Source organism: Scyliorhinus torazame, chromosome 1 (genome assembly GCF_047496885.1).
Source record: "Scyliorhinus torazame isolate Kashiwa2021f chromosome 1, sScyTor2.1, whole genome shotgun sequence".
Lineage (NCBI taxonomy): Eukaryota > Metazoa > Chordata > Chondrichthyes > Carcharhiniformes > Scyliorhinidae > Scyliorhinus > Scyliorhinus torazame.
Window position 1 is genome coordinate 344,217,627 of NC_092707.1, and position 14,343 is coordinate 344,231,969.

Sequence of the window (14,343 nt, forward strand, 5' to 3'; positions counted from 1 at the left end):
AATTGCTGGCGAGCTTCTCTGAAAAATGCTGTGGCCCCTCTAAACAGAAATCCTCCCTTTGATAAAATGGCCATGTCATCCTGCCGGCCCTCCCTGATAGGGCCAAGGAGCGGGAGCTCCTAATTGCTTTTCTCTGAGCACCTGGAAGACCTGTTAATCCTAAGCCTAAATGGATGAGATTTCACATTTGGTTTCAAATTTAGTGACATAAAAGTTCTTGAACTCTTTGTAATTGTTGTTGAAGATCAGGGTGGAGGGGCAAGGGGGAGTGGTTTAAGGAGAAACAAAGTAGTGGGAGCAATCTTACTTTCCAGGATGATCCTAGAGTAAGATGTGATTTTCACGTCCCGATAGCACTTGCGATGGATGTCCAATTCAGTTGTGTGTCAGATACACTCACTTCTGAGTCATAACTTTTGGACTTGAAGGAACAATGGGGGCCATACCAGGGGGATCAACAGAGATGATTGTGAGTAACAGATGTCTGTGGACAAGGGCACCAAAGTTGAAGGAGTGATTTAGCAGTCTGCAGAAGGATTATGGAAAACAGAGGTCTAAAGGCTAGGCTAGGGGTCAGCAACCTTTCTCTGCTTGAAGAGCCTTTCTTAAAAAAAAAAGAAATTGCCTAATTTAATAAAGACAAAGATTCGGCATTTCTAAACAAAATATTTGGCAAATTACTTGGTTTCTCTCATAGAGGGCGCGATTCTCCAAAATGGAGACTAAGGGCGAAATTCTCCCCCAACGGCGCGATGTCCGCCGACTGGTGCCAAAAACAGCGCCAGTCAGATGGCCATCACGCCGGCCCAAAGGTGCGGAATGCTCCGCATCTTTGGGGGCCGAGCCCCAACATTGAGGGGCTAGGCCGACGCCGGAGGGATTTCCGCCCCGCCAGCTGGCGGAAATGGCGTTTGTTGCCCCGCCAGCTGGCGGAAATGGCGTTTGTTGCCCCGCCAGCTGGCGCGGAAACGCGGCGCATGCGCGGGAGCGTCAGCGGCCGCCGACAGTTTCCCGCGCATGCGCAGTGGGGAGAGTCACTTCCGCCTCCGCCATGGTGGAGGCCGTGGCGGAGGCGGAAGGAAAAGAGTGCCCCCACGGCAGAGGCCCGCCCGCGGATCGCCGGCGGGACAGGCAATTTCTGGGCGGGACTTCGGCCCATCCAGGCCGGAGAATTGAGCAGGGGGTCCCGCCAACCGGCGCGGCCCGATTCCCGCCCCCGCCCAATCTCCGGTACCGGAGATTTGGGCGGGGGCGGGATTCACGGCGGCCAACGGCCATTCTCCGACATGGCGGGGGGTTGGAGAATGACGCCCTAAGTGTTCACGCCGTCGTGAACGCCGTCGCGTTTTATGACGGCGCGAACAGGGCCTGGGCGCGGCCTATTCTGGCCCCCACAGGGGGCCAACACGCACTGGAGCGGTTCACGCCGCTCCAGCGTCCTTACGCGGCGCCAAATGGGCCGCGCATGCGCAGCTGGGACAGCCCAATTCTGCGCATGCGCAGTTGGGTCGTGCCATTCTGCGCATGCGCGGAGAACTTCTTACGTGCGGCGGCCCCTCACCAACATGGCGCTGGTGTTCTGGGGCCGTCTGCGGAAGGAGGTAGGCCCGGGGGGGGAGAGGCTGTCCCGCCGATCGGTGGGCCCCAGTCGCGGGCCAGACCCCATTGGAGGCCCCCCTCCTCCCCCGGTGAAGGAGCCCTCCTCCCCTCCCCCAAGCGTTCCCGCAGAGTTCCCGCCGGCAGCGACCAGGGGTGGACGGTGCCGGTGGGAACCTGTCATGTCGTAGCGGCCGCTCGGCCCATCCGAGCCGGAGAATAGTGGGGGCCTGTGTGAAGCGCCTCGATTGCCCTCTCGGCGGATTCTCCGAAGTGCGCGGCGCAGACCACGATGTAGCCGTTCCCGCCGGTTGGGAGAATGGCGGGACGGCGTCGGAGCTGCGTCGCACGGGAAAATGGCGTAAACATTGATTCTCCGGCACGGCGCAGCATGAGAGAATCGGGCCCAGAATGTTTAGTTTTGCAGATATCATAAATAACAATTAATCTACCAATTGAAATTTAAATAGACCTAACTCTGAATTATCATGTTTTTCATTTTTTAACTGTAATTTCTGTCAGTAGTCATCTTTAAACCAAACTTTAACTTAAGAAGCATAGAATTAAGTCATTTTTTACAGCTATTGATTCTCAAATTCAAACAATGTACTAATAGCACATTCTGAATAATTTCTCATCTCAGCTATATAGAACATAGAACATACAGTGCAGAAGGAGGCCATTTGGCCCATCGTGTCTGCACCGACCCACTTAAGCCCTCACTTCCACCCTATCCCTGCAACCCAATAACCCCGCCTCACCGTTTTGGACACTAAGGGCAATTTAGAATGGCCAATCCACCTAACCTGCACGTCTTTGGACTGTGGGAGGAAACCGGAGCACCCGGAGGAAACCCACGCAGACACGGGGAGAACGTGCAGACTCCTCACAGACGGTGACCCAACGGGGAATCGAACCTGGGACCCTGGCGCTGTGAAGCCACAGTGCTATCCACTTGTGCTACCGTGCTGCCCATAAACAGGAATGGTCACAACCATAAAATCTGTTCCTTGAATCAAAACCATTTTGTTACACTACTCAAAAAAGTTTAGACCATGCTTTTCATTAAAGTAGTCATTTGAAAATTAAGCTCAGCATAATGATTAGCCTCCCCACAATGAAACACAACTCTTACTTTTCTCGATTTAATTCATTTAGGCTTTTCTCATGTTAATGCAATCCAACTGGAGGACGATGTTCTCCGGTACAGACTCCAGTGGCCTGTATAAAGCCCCCCTATCCAAGAGTCTTATGGTGGTCTTAAGTACTTTGGCCTTTATTTTAACTGTACCTCTTCAGCAATACCAGCAGTACTTCATCTACAACCTGCATGCAATAAGACAAGATCAGGAGCTATGGCGAATCATCTGTGCTAGGATTATTTGTCACGACCTGAAAGACTTATTCTGCAGTTGCCTTCTTATTTACAATTTTAGAATATTTGAAAGAAGATATGGCAGCCGAAAGTTTGCATCTTTCCTTCTGGGTTCCTGGGTGCTGTCTGCAGTTATGGACTTACTGCTGGTGGAAACCCTACATCAAACACTCGACATGTCTGTGAGCATCTTGCCATCTGGTTTTCTGGGTCCCATCTTTGCCCTGTTCGTGCCTTTCTACTTCTCCATTCCAAGTGTTCCAGTGACGCACATCCTGGGCAGGTTTTCCATAACAAACAAAACCTTGGTCTACGTTGTGGGTTTACAGCTTTTGACGTCTAGTACCACAACGTGGATTTTGGCCTTAAGCAGATTGTTGTCTGGAATTATTTATCACTACGACGTGCTGAAGGTGCAGCAATTACTTAGTGTACCAATGTGGGTAACCAGATGTGCCTCGTTTATCCTTGAGCCCCTCTTCGCATCTGCTGAACCCACTCATGAGACTCCAATAGGAATGGGCGCAACCCTGGAAATTCAGAGACAGCAGAAGATGGAACTGCTCGATCAGCAAATCATGCTGGCTCAGCTTAACCAGAACAACAGAAGACATCGACGGCCGGGCGGCTTGATTAACTGGAATAGGCTCTTTCCACCGCTGCAAAACAGATTTCCTTCCAACAACCAACAGCAAGAGAGTGGACCGAACACACCTTCAACAGCAGCTGCAGTCTCTGAAGAGCAGGTGGCGAGGCTGATGGAGATGGGCTTTTCTAGGGTCGACGCTATGGAGGCTCTGAGAGCAACCAACAATGACCTTAATATGGCCACCAACTTCCTACTTCAACACTAGCAGGAGTGGTGACTCACAAGGACTTTGTGCATCTGACTTCAACATTGTACCTGCAAACGTTGAGGTGGTTCTGGGCAGCACACAAGTCAGAAATGCTTGGGTGGGGAGAGGATATATCTGATTTAAGATTGTAAAGAGCTGATTATATTTTGGCATCAAGTACATGTAGGAATCACTAAAGGATAATCACTTAAGGGAACAAACCTCGGAGAGTCATAATGTTAATAAATAAAGTATTTTCAAGTTCCCAGAGTTGCGGAAAAACTTTTTCTGAAAGTAAATTAATCTGTTGATGTATCAAACGGAATTCTAATTTCTCAATAAAATTGTTTAATACAGAAAAAAAAATGCAACCCCACTGGAAAGGATTGGGAGCTATAAATGAGATATTAAAGAATTGCATCATGTTGCAGACTCCTGGTCTAGGCAGTCGAATTTAGGTTAGAGATACCTCCCTGGGCCCATAAATTACAGGCATAAAAGTCAAAATGTTCATCCTGGAAATTAATCCGAGACGAGGAACTGAAATTTTATCCGCTACGAAAAGAAAATTGGCCTTTGCCATTACTGCTCCCACTTGCTTCAGGTTTTTGCAAGTGAAGAAACCTCTCTGGCATGGTGAGAATCTGCCCCTTTGAATTTGGCTGGACTTCAGGTAGGCAGTGCAGGAAGGGTGGTCCCGTGGCCTGCTTGAGATCCTTGCCAAGAGGTGTGAACCATTTTGATGGTCCAGAACCATTGCAGCTTGCTGGCTGGGAGGAGCAGGAATTCTCATGCCTTCAACATATAAAGCAGAGCCAGAAGTTTTATCTGCAATTTACAGCTTTCTGACAGCCCCACAGGTTAGACCACCCAACGCCTGACGCCAATGAGTGGGACGTGCATAGTGCATGCTGTATGCATTGTGACCTCATAATTAAACTGGGGAGACGTGTTTCATTTGACCCCAAATAGTATATTATAAGTAGGCTCCCCGCTGAAATAGGCTGCCTAGGTGCAATGAGAACATCCCTAACTTCAGTAAGAGTAAGCAGAAATGAGTGGGAAAGGGGCAGATAAATATAGCACTTGGATTTTCAGGCCATGAGCATCCCATTCCCCCCCCCGCCATCTGCCCCAGGAGTGCCCCCCAAAACAGGGCCCAGTGCTATTCCACATCTCTTGCAAGAAGTATACTTGGCACTTCAGGACAGGTTTGTGAAATTTACACGGTTCACTACCAAGGAATATGTGAATAATGCCCACTTAACTCTCACCCAAAATGAGTAAATGGCGTCAGGGCAGTAGGGAATAGGAGAGGAGATCCTGCTCCTCAAGCTTTCTTCCCCAGTGCCCCCAAAAGTGTATTTAATCCTCTGGCACTGGTACTCAAGACACATCATGAATATTTAGAGTTCTTTTTAGCTATACTTTCAACTTGTCGACACAATTTATTCACTTTCTGCTAACTGCTCAGACAGATGTCAGTTGCATATGAGGTATATTGGGTGTTTGCATTAAAAGTAAGTTCTGCTTGGCTTTCTGGCACATTTGAAGTGTTTTCAGGAAACTGAATGTGCTGCAAAATCTGATCTTGTGAGTAGTGGGAAAGATGCCAGTGCCAAAATCATTCATTGCTCGAGTTAATGTACAAAATGTTCAGCTGTAAGCACATATCATCCTGGGAGTTGTGGGCTCTTCTAATTTTCTAATGATATTTTGCTAACAGTTTATTCCTGGAACATCAAGCAGTGGTGGGGTGGTGGTGGTGGGGGAGACCCCATTTGTGGCTATTCTGAATACAAAAGTCAAAGGTTTAAAATGCATCCAGGTTACTGTTAAGTGGAGTCAAAAGGCTGGCAACTGATGTCCCTTTCCTGGGTAAACCTCCTACCGGCTAGGTAGTGTCTCCAGCACCGTACAGCCTCCACAATGGCTTGTGCCTCCTTTTCGACTGCAGAGTGTCGAACCTCGGAAGCGGTGAGGGTTCGGGAGAAGAACGCTACTGGTCTGCCTTCTTGATTGAGGGTAGCAGCCAGGGCAATGTCTGATGCATCGCTCTCTACCTGGAAAGGGATGGTTTCGTCCACCGCGTGCATGGCGGCCTTGATGTTGGCCTTGATGCGGTTGAAGGCCAATTGAGCCTCAGCCGAGAGGGGAAAAGTGGTGGTCTTTAGGAGTGGGCGGGCTTTGTCCGCATACTTGGGGACCCACTGGGCGTAATAGGAGAAAAGCCCCAAGTACCGTTTGAGGGCCTTGAGGCTGCGGGGGGGAGGGAGTTCCTTAAGGGGGCGTATGCGGTCGGGGTCGGGACCTAGGACCCCGTCTTCCACGACATAGCCGAGGATGGCCAGCCGGGTGGTGTGGAAAATGCATTTGCCCTCGTTATAGGTCAGGTTAAGGGCTCGGGCGGTCTGGAGGAACTTTTTGAGGTTAGCGTCATGGTCCTGCTGATCATGGCCGCAGATGGTGACATTGTCCAAGTACGGGTATGTAGCCCGCAAACCGTACTGGTCCACCATTTGGTCCCTCGCCCTTTGAAAGGCGGAGACCCCATTTGTGACACCAAAGGGGACCCTGAGGAAGTGGAAGAGCCGGCCGGCTGCTTCAAAGGCAGTATAGGGGCGGTCTTTTGGTCGGATGGGGAGCTGGTGGTAGGCAGATTTGAGGTCGACCGTGGAAAAAACTCGGTATTGGGCGATCCGATTTACCATTTCCGCGATGCGAGGAAGGGGGTACGCATCAAGCTGCGTGAATCGGTTTATGGTCTGGCTATAATCCACGACCATCCGTTTCTTCTCACCGGACCGGACTACCGCCACTTGCGTTCTCCAAGGGCTGTTGCTAGCCTCGATGACCCCCTCTCCCAGTAAACGCTGGACCTCTGACTTGATAAAAACCATATCTTGGGCACTGTAGCGCCGGCTCCTGGTGGTGACGGGCTTACAGTCAGGAGTGAGGTTAGAGAGGGGGGTGCGACTTTCAGTGTCGCAAGGCAGCATACCGTGAGGGGGGGCAAGGGTCCGCCGAACTTCAGTGTCAGGCTTCGGTGGCTGCCCTGGAAATCCAGTCCGAGCAGCAGGGGGGCACAGAGGATATAAAATTTGAAACGGGTGTATTTGGCACCCTGGATCGAGAGATCCGCAATACAGTACCCTGTGATTTGTACCGAGTGGGACCCAGATGCGAGGGCTATGGTTTGGGATGCGGGATGGGTGCGTAGGGAGCAGCGCCTTACCGGTTCAGGGTGGATAAAGCTCTCCGTGCTCCCGGAGTCGAAGAGGCATGCAGTGTTGTGCCCGTTGACCTGGACCTGCATCATGGAGTTCTGCAGGTGTTTTGGCCGAGTTTGATCGAGGGTGATCGCACCCAGTCGCGGGTAGTCGGAGTCATCAGCCGAGTCGGACTCGTAAAATGGCTGCCGCCGCCGGCTGCGCGTGTCGGGTCGAGAAGATGGCCGCCGACAAGATGGCCGCTCCCATGATTCGCACGAGGCTGATGACGCGTAAGAAGAGGGCGTGTCGGGTCGGTGCGCAGCAGCATTGCGAGGCCTGCGGGCCTGAGAGCCTGATTTTCGGGCCGGCTGTTCTTTGTTTTTCTGGCCCCTGGGTCTGGCCAGGCAGACCCTCGCAAAGTACCCTTTCTTCCTGCAGTCGCTGCAGATCGCGGAGTGGGCTGGGCAGCGTGGGCGTGGGTGCTGGCCCTGCCCGCAGAAGTAGCATGGTGTGCCCCCATGGTGAGCGGGTCGCCGCGTGGCGCAGGCCTGTAATACGGTTGTGTCTGAGGAAGTCCGGGGGGGGGCTGGCAGAGTCCGCGGGGTACGTACCCAAGTTATGTCGGGCCACCTCCAGCGAGGAGGCGAGCGTTAGCGTCTCCAGGAGGTCTTTTGCCCCGTTTTCGAGCAGCCGCTGCCGGATGTAGGTCAAGCAGATGCCGGACACGAAAGCGTCCCTGATGTGCAGGACTTCCCCTGTCACATCCTGATGGTCACAGTCCCTGGCAAGCGCGTTGAGTTTCTCAACAAACTCATCGACCGATTCCCCCGAGCGCTGCCGGCAGGTAGAGAGCAGATGCCGGGCGTGCACCTCATTGATGGGTTTGACAAACCGCTTGCGGAGCAACTTGATCGCTTCCTCATAAGTCGTCACCTTTTCGAGCGTGGCGGAGATTCTGTGACTCACCCGGGCGTGGAGTAGACGCAGCTTGCGTGGCCCCAGGATGGGAGTCTCTGCGGAGTCCAGGTAGGCCTCGAAGCACCGCAGCCAGTATTAAAAAATTTCCTTCGCCTCCGGCGTTCGTGCTTCCAGATTGAGCTTCTCCGGTTTTAGGCCTGCGTCCATCCTGAATCTAGTTTAGTCTAATAAATTGAGGTACCCTCAATAATGACACTTAGAGATTAAACTGTAAAGAAGGCTTTATTAGACTAATAACTATGCTAGAGCTAGAGACGAGGGCTGACTGTTACAGACCATGAGGCAGCCCTTATGTATGGCTCCCAGATGGGCGGAGCCAGAGGCGGAGTCCCCAGGGTTACAAGCCCGGTCTTAAAGGGGACATCACCTTACATGATGATAAGGCAGTAACCGTTCATCACACATCCTCAAACAAATGCACCCACAGAATCAAATGAGTGAATGCTTGAATGTCAATACAAGTGTTTTCTTCCCGTTTCCTTGCATGGGTCACAACCTTCAAGCCATGCTGAATGTTTTTGCACTAAACCTTATGATAAATATGTTACATTTGCTGCTGTTTCTGTCTATACTCTTGTACAAGCCCTGCAGTGGCAGCCATGTGTATCACCAAAAGATGCGTTGCAGTAACTCGCTAAGGTTCCTTCGGCAGCACCTTCCAAACCTACGACCACTGCATCTAGAAGGACAAGAGCAACAGAGACCTGGGAACCCCACCACCTGGAGGTTCCCCTGCAAGTCGCTCACCATCCCGATATATTGCTGTTCCTTCACTGTCGTTGGGTCAAAATCCTGGAACTCCTTCCCTAACAGCACTGTGGGTGTACCTACATCTCAGGGACTGCAGCGGTTCAAGAAGACAGCTCACCGCCACCTTCCAAGGGCAATTAGGGATGGGCAATAAATGCTGGCCTAGCCAGCGACGCCCACAGCCTGTAAATTAATTTTTTTTAAACAATTTTTTTTGACTGCTCAAAACTGGGATTCATTTTGTGCTTGTCAGTTTAGTGTAGAAAAGAATGATATAGATTTGGCTACTATGGTCACGATCTACCAACCGCATTGTGCCCAAAAGGCGTTGTGGCATGGCTGATAGATGCCAGGAGAACCCTCTTCTGGGATCTACCGACCTCGCCAGACCTCTCAAGATCTAATGCGATCTTGCGAGTCATCGCGATCTGAATCCAACCCATTGTGAGCAGGATCAGTATTTTGCAAATCTACACCTGAGAGTGAGGCAAGCAAGTCTCACTCTAATATACACTCTCTTGATCTACCCGAGGCTTTGGGATCTATCCCCTTCGCCTCGGAGACCTCGGGCGAATGACGTTCAGTGCTCGTCCTCACAAACGGGAACCAGATGGAACTGCACTTGTGGGGGTCTCCCAGGGGATCAGAGGTCCCCAGCTGCATGCCCTTTGGGCAGGGTGGTGCTCTGGCACTGCTGGTGTTACCAGGGCATCTTGCCACTGCCAGTCTGGCACCCTGGCACTGCCAACCTGACAGTGTCACCTGGATGCCAGTCTGGCACTGCCAATGTGCCCAGGTGGCGCTGGCAGGGGAGGGGGGGGGTGCGAAGGTACCGAGGACCCCCTTATAGGTGAGTTTGGGCTTTGAGGGAGTTCGGGATCACGTCGGGGGAGGCGAGAGATTGGGACACCATTTTTAAACGGCCTCCTGATCTCTGCCTGCACTGAGGAGTTCCAGCGAGTGGAGCACGTCAGTGCAGGAAACATTGCTGAAGCTCCGAATTAAAACAGACTGCTGGTAGATAGCGTGGTGTTTCTCAGCGCTACGAGTGCCGGGGAACGCCTGGCTAAATGCACCCGTCACATTGTTCCAATTTGGTTAATTGCGCCCTTGATTTGTTTGCTAATAACGGTAGTGTGGAATGTTCTTTTGATATCTGACCATAGTTCAAATCAGGTTTAATAATCATTGAGCATAGGTCTTCTGTTGCCTGAAATTCTTCCCTCTAGTGTCCCTTTCTGTGTCCCCCCCCCCCCCCCCCCCCCCCCCCCCCCCCCCACGTGCCCTTTTCAATAAAGTTGTTTGTTTTGTTTTTAAAAGCAATATATCTGCTTATTGCTTTCTAACCTTATGCCACAAACCGATGCTTCCATTGAACTCTGTATCACCAGTAAAACATTCTGTTGGCTTTGTCGGAGAGAATAGCTGTTCTTATCAATCTTCCTATCCTTCAGTATGATTCTTTGTACCACAGCAGGGCACTCCATCTGACTGTCTGATAGGACCATTAACATTTTCCCTTAAAGGTTAGCCAAATTAAAAAATAGAATCAGGGATCTTTACTCAGCTAAATTGATCCGGAATCCATCATTTTATCACTGAGGTTATTGCAGCACAAGATTATGAGATTCCTCCAGATAAGGATTGTCACCGTTGGGCCCATCTTAATTCACCCATCCAGAAGAACCATCACCTCCCCACCAGCATTGGTGCGTTATAAATGATGATTTTGTAAATGATTTCAGGGGATTTTGTCTCCCATCATACTGCGTGAGATTCCATTCCGATTATTGATCACTGTTATGTGAAGAAGCACCTCCAGATATCATCCCTCAAGTCATCTTGTATTATTTTGAAACTGCATACACTGCAGAATTTAAAGTAATGTTCTGGATTTGAGTTAAATGAAAAACTTTCAATTTAAATAAAACAAGTGGGCAGCATGGTAGCACAAGTGGTTAGCACTGTGGCTTCACAGCGCCAGGGTCCCAGGTTCGATTCCCCGCTGGGTCACTGTCTGCGCGGAGTCAGCACGTTCTCCCCGTGTCTGCGTGGGTTTCCTCCGGGTGCTCCGTTTTCCTCCCACAGTCCAAAAGACGTGCAGGTTAGGTGGATTGGCCATGATAAATTGCCCTTAATGACCTAAAAGGTTAGATGGGGTTATTGGGTTACGGGGTTAAGGTGGAAGTGAGGGCTTAAGTGGGTCGATGCAGACTCGATGGGCCGAATGGCCTCCTTCTGCACTGTATGTTCTATTTACTGTCTTGTAAAAGTCTCTAAAATCACATCCTAGATGTCTCCTTTCCAAGTCTCTCCAGATCCTTCTCATTAATTAGACCCCTGACAATAGAGCTGTTTTGTGCTCTGCCTTTAATGATTGAATGGCTCCTTTTTTTGGCAACCAAGAATGGACAGAGTACTTAAAATGTAGTTTGTCTAGAGCATTATACAGATTGATCACAATTTTCCCTGATTTATATGCTACTATATTCATTGTGTAGTTCAACATTACATTATCATTGTTGATTGCAGCCTTCCATTAGACATGTTGAGTATTGAGTCTACTGAGTTCCTAGGTCTTTTAAGCCTAATCTTCCTCTTCATGACACATGAGAACATACTTATGCCTATTTTCGTAGCTCGTTGTTCCTGGAACAGGCTGCTAGCCTGATTCAACATGTTATTGCCTGAAGGGCGTCACTCCACAGGATGTATGTCTAATTGGGAGACTAGCACTTTTACCATCTGCCATATCTGGAATAATTAACAGGTTAATAGTCAACCTGTTTGAATGCATCTTCTGTGACCATCAAGCCCAGGAGTGGGACTCGAACCAGGAGATTCTTGCTTAGAGGTAGGGGCGCTGCCCACTGCCGCACAAGACCTCCTCTTAGACCTGATCCATACGTATTTTAATACAATTCATGGAGTATGGGCAGCATGGTAGCACAGTGGGTAGCACTGTTGCTTCACAGCTCCAGGGTCCCAGGTTCAATATGCGGCTTGGGTCACTGTCTGAGTGGAGTCTGCACGTTCTCCCCTTGTCTGCGTGGGTTTCCTCCGGGTGCTCCGGTTTCCTCCCACAAGTCCTTAAAGACGTGCTGTTAGGTGAATTGGACATTCTAATTCTCCCTCTGTGTACCCGAACAGGAGCCAGAATGTGGCGACTCGGGGCTTTTCACAGTAACTTCATTGCAGTGTTAATGTATGCCGATTTGTAACTGTCAAGAATATTATTATTATTATGTTTGCATTTTCCTTCTCGTGTAATATTTTACTCTTTTCTACATTATTTTCATTTATCATTCAACCCTGAGCAAATCTTGAACCTCCATTTAGTCTCATCACAAAGCTTGTCTACACCCATCTTTATAACATTATCCTCCAAACTGTGGTTGAATCCTTTGACACCTTCAGACTTGATGTGGAGATGCTGGCATTGGACTGGGGTGAGCACAGTAAGAAGTCTTACAACACCAGGTTAAAGTCCAACAGGTTTGTTTCAAATCACTAGCTTTCAGAGCACTGCTCCTTCCTCAGATTCCTTCCTGACCTGAAGAAGGAGCAGTGTTCCGAAAGCTAGTGATTTGAAACAAACCTGTTGGACTTTAACATGGTGTTGTAAGACTTCTTACTACCTTCAGACTTGACCTCTCTTCCCACAAGCCCTAAATTTCAGTTCATTCAAAACTCTGCTGTCCATTTTCTATCCTGTACCAGGACCTGTTTGTTAGCATTCAATCACCTTCTTTCTCCACAGCTACATGCTTCAGCTAAGCATGATGATGGAGTAAATGGAACAGAATTTATTGATGTGTAGTTTGAGTAATCGGCTCAACTAAACACAGAGCAGATTTTCAGTTTCTGTATCTTTCAAGCACTCTGGAACCTTTTGAAAATCATGCTTCTTTTGCCTACATCAAAGCTACAGGTCATAGATGAGACATTATGAAGTATTCTAAAATCTTTTTGAAGATAAATTCATTCATGTCTACGATGTAGTTTCTTATCCCAAAGCTACTTCCCTCAAACAAGTCTTCCTGACCAAACTACTTTTAGCTACTTTGAAGAGCAGGCCATTATCTTTGTATACTATGGTTAATGGATCCCACCATCTGTGCTTACTGTATTCATGAAAGTTACACTTAATAAGTCATGCCTGACATCACTGCTATCACTTATTCGTTTGCACAAACATTTCTTATATATAATACTTGGACATCAAAAGCATGAGACAAGCCAGGTTTTCCTCTCATAACACTTCAAAACATCTAATGTATCCTGGAGAGCCAGTTGCTCCATGATAAAAGGTTTAACTGTTAACTCTTCACTCCCTAAGATGTCAACGTACAACACTCCGAGATGTCCAATACAGCTCACCAGTCATCATTGTCTATTTTGTTTGAACCAAAAATGTACGTCAGGTTTCCTCCAAAGCTACAAAATAACTGTCAATTTATGACAAGTACTCTGACTAGGAGGGCTATCACCGTTATAGTTGCTAAACCTACACTGGTCCCCCAGTTCCCCAAAACAGCTTAAAGATTCTCATCCTTAAGTTTAAATTGCTTGATGAAATCACCCCTGCCAATCTCCCAGCATCTCCTCCAACCCAATCTCAAACTCTCTTCGCCTGACCCTGATTTTTGATGCATCACTCTCTTCCCTCAACTTACTGTTGGCTTTTACATATATCTTGGTTGCATGGTCTGCAGTTCCCACTCTGAACCCATCTGTCTTTCCATCCCCCTGTTTTATGTATAATGGCTTCTTCAGTGTCTGTTTCTGTGAGAAGTCTTATTGAAGTGACCTCAAGATGCCTGCCTCCAGAGGTCACCTCATGGCAGAGTGACGAGGAAAACCAGAGGTGTTAACCAAATTGGTTACTTTTCAAAACCCAACATCCCACTTTTCAACTCATACAAAAGATACAAAAATCCCCCTTTTCCTAGCAAGCAAACAACATATTTGCATACAGGATTATGTGTACTGTGAGTTACCCAAGGTTCCCACTATACTCCCACAGTCCTCATGTTTGTTCAACTAGTCAGTCACTATACATGAATTGCACACATAACCGTGCAGCTCTCTCAATGGAGCATATGAGAGTTCACATTGGCTGTTCGCCTGAATAATGTTCCTTGTCCGGAGAGTGTCATTTCCATGGCCCTCGTCACCTTGGTGACTTGTTGTTCCATTGGGGTTGTTGGGACTTGTCGACCTATAGGATTTAAGTTGTTCTGTGCTTCATTAAACTGGTGAGATCTCTTCCCCCTGATGGCCGATTACTGTGAAGAAACAACTTTGTTATTTGTTAGGATATGCCTGCTTATTTGGTCGTTCAGTTCCACTGTATACAATTGAGGTGATGACTTTTCTACATATGTGCCAAATTTTCACATAGGCTGACTCTTGTTGAGCGCAGTCAACGTTTGCAATGTGACTGGCTCTCCAATACTCAGCTTTGTAATGGTTTGGCAGTTTTGTCAAACTGAAATTTGTTCTTCTGTCATTTCACTTTGAACTTTTCACTCAGGCCGGTTACTACCTCTGGTTTCAGTGGGTTTTTTGCTATTGGAAGAGTAGTTTTCAAATG

The 14,343-nt window shown here is 48.7% G+C and overlaps 1 protein-coding gene and 1 pseudogene across 2 annotated transcripts in view; both read left to right on the plus strand.

The window, feature by feature from the left end:
• The window catches only part of kcnh1a (potassium voltage-gated channel, subfamily H (eag-related), member 1a), a 520,535-nt gene that overhangs the window by 400,305 nt on the left and 105,887 nt on the right, over positions 1-14,343 (plus strand). The gene's annotated exons all lie outside the window — the stretch shown is intronic.
• LOC140425480 (ubiquitin-associated domain-containing protein 2 pseudogene) lies at positions 2,791-4,173 on the plus strand (annotated as a pseudogene).